Source organism: Canis lupus, chromosome 24 (genome assembly GCF_003254725.2).
Source record: "Canis lupus dingo isolate Sandy chromosome 24, ASM325472v2, whole genome shotgun sequence".
Classification (NCBI taxonomy): Eukaryota; Metazoa; Chordata; class Mammalia; order Carnivora; family Canidae; genus Canis; species Canis lupus.
Window position 1 is genome coordinate 214,333 of NC_064266.1, and position 2,752 is coordinate 217,084.

The window sequence follows — 2,752 nt, forward strand, 5'->3', positions numbered from 1 at the left end:
GCATACTTTGTGATGTAATCCAGCCACTGTGACACAGCTTATAGTCAGCTCACACACAGCAGGCAAACTGTGAGGGCTGCCCAGAGGTCTCTTGCCCACCTGTGCAGTGACCCAGTTTCCTAAATGTTTGGCCTCTGTACCCCTTCTGTTTGGGCCGATAGCATTTCCCTCTGCTGTCCTGCCAGGGTAAGGGTCACCCAGCCAACCTGTTGCCCAAGCTTGTGCCTTAGTGGGAGGGGGCACATGCATCTCCTGAACTCTCAGAGATTCTACTTCTCTGTGAAAATTCCAAGTTGATGTCAAGCAAGTTCCCAAAGGGGCAGATAGATGGGCATTGGTTCTAGGGCCAGAAGACTGATGGACTCTTGACCATAACATGTGGCAATGTATAGGAAACAATATGCAGGCATAAATCTGCCTGGCAGGTTGTAAAACATTGCATTGTGAAACACCATATTGTATTTTGAGGGATGTTTTGTTTGCTTGTCATTTATAGCTATTACAAACAGTAGTGTAGTAGATAATATTTTTCCAATATCTTTGTGAAATTACACAGGTATTTCTGTATAGTAAAAGACTAGATGGAAAATTGATGCAAAAGCTTTACCCAAATTAAATTTATTATATATTGCCCAATTGTTAATTGTGTACTAATAATGTATTAACGATTTTCAGATTTTGCTACATTTTAAAGGCACTTGGGGAGTTTTAAGCCAAGTTTTAAGCCACTCCTAACTCTGGGAAACAAAGGGTTGCAGAAGGGAAGGTGGGCTGGGGGGTTGGGGTAACTGGGTGATGGGCACTGAGGAGGACACTTGATGGGATGAAGCACTGGGTTATACTATATGTTGGCAAATTGAACTTCAATTTTAAAAAAAAGAAGTACCTAGGCCACTCCCACTAATAAAATCAATGTTGGGGGCAGCCCGGGTGGCTCAGCAGTTTAGCACCGCCTTTTACCCATGGTGAGATCCTGGAGACCCCGGATCGAGTCCCCTGTCAGGCTCCCTGCATGGAGCCTGCTTCTCCCTCTGCCTGTGTCTTTGCCTCTCTCTTTCTTCTGTGTCTCTCATGAATAAATGAATAGAATCTTTTTTAAAAAATTAAAAGAAATTAAAAAAAATTAAAAGAAATAAAATCAATGTTGGAAGAAAGTCCAATGATGAGGAAGCCATTCCAGGCTTCCAGTACACAGCCAGGTCTGGGAACCAGTGTATTGTATTTGTGCCTCTGTGTATCCATGCACATGTGAGTCAAGAGGCAAAACACTAAATATTATTCTATTCTTCACAAATAAATATATTTATTAAAAAATGCAAAGGCATTTTGATCACACTTTGTGCGCACTCATATCTTCAACCATATCTCTAATAGCCTCTCCCACCTCACCAAAGACTAAGCAGTACCCTGCCTCCCCACCCAGGCCCAGCTTCCTTAGCAGGGCTTCATGACCCCTCACCTTCACCTCAGCCACCTGCAAGTCCCAATACAAAAGTCACTGCTTCCACCCAAGTCTAAGATGTCTCCACCACCCGTTCATAGTTACTACTAACTGCCCCCAGCTACTCCCACCTACCTCACCTACTTCTAGCTACTCACAGCTACTCTCACTTACTCCCATATACTCTTACCTACTCCCAGCTACTCCTGCATTCCCTCACCCATTCCCAATTACTGCTCTCTATTCAAGCTGCCCTACTGTCACCTACTCCCAGCTCTTCCTAGCTACACCTGCCTATTCTTACCTACTAAGAATTCCAGAATGGAAATAGATTCCAAATAGATCAGAATCGGGGGTCCTTGGCAAGATGGCGGAAGAGTAGGGTCCCCAAGTCACCTGTCCCCGCCAACTTACCTAGATAACTTTCAAAGCATCCTGAAAACCTATTAATTCAGTCTGAGATTTAAAGAGAGAACAGCTGTAATGCTACAGTGAGAAGATTTCGCACGTCTATCAAGGTAGGAAGATGGGGGAAAAATAAAGAACTAAAAAAGCATCCAAGGGGGAGGGACCCTGCGAGGAGCCAGGCTAAGGTCATGTGGTGAGTGCCCCCAGGACAGGAAAGCCCAAGCCCAGAGCAGCAGGAGCATTACCAACCTTCCCGGCAGAAAGGCGCTCACAGGGAGCTCAGGCAGGATCCCAGGAGGGGCAGAGATGCCCTCAAGCTCCCAGGGGCACTAACAGAGGAACTGTGCACCGGGGGAGAGCGTGCCATACACCTCGGGCCGAGCTCCCTAAAGGGCTGCAGCCCACGCCCTGCGGGGCCCAGGAGCAGCTTGGGGAGCTCAGGCGGTGGCTCCACCCGGAGGGGGCTGCGCAACTTCAGGAGCGCAATTCCAGCGGTGCAGGCCCCGGAGCCCATGGGGCTCAGGGACACAGCCCAAGATCCAGCACTCCCCTCGGGACACGCAGAGGTGGAGAGGGCACAGGACAGCAAGGACGCTCCTGCCACTGGGCAGCCCCGAGTTGTGCAGATCTGTGTCCCCGCGCCTGGAGCATCCAGGCCCCTGCAGACTGAGAGCTGCGGTAGTCACTGCGGGAGCTGACTCCAGAGTTGGAGAGCTGGCCGCTGCCACTGTTGATGTTCCTCCTGGTGTCACCTTGTACCTGGGACTGAGCAGGGGCCTCACAGGATAAACAGCTCCCACTGAGAGGTGCACCTGGTAGGGGGCTGGGCAGCTTCCCCAGGGCAACACACCTGAGAATCAACACAGAAGGACCTTCCCCCAGAAGACCAGCTAGAAGGACAGG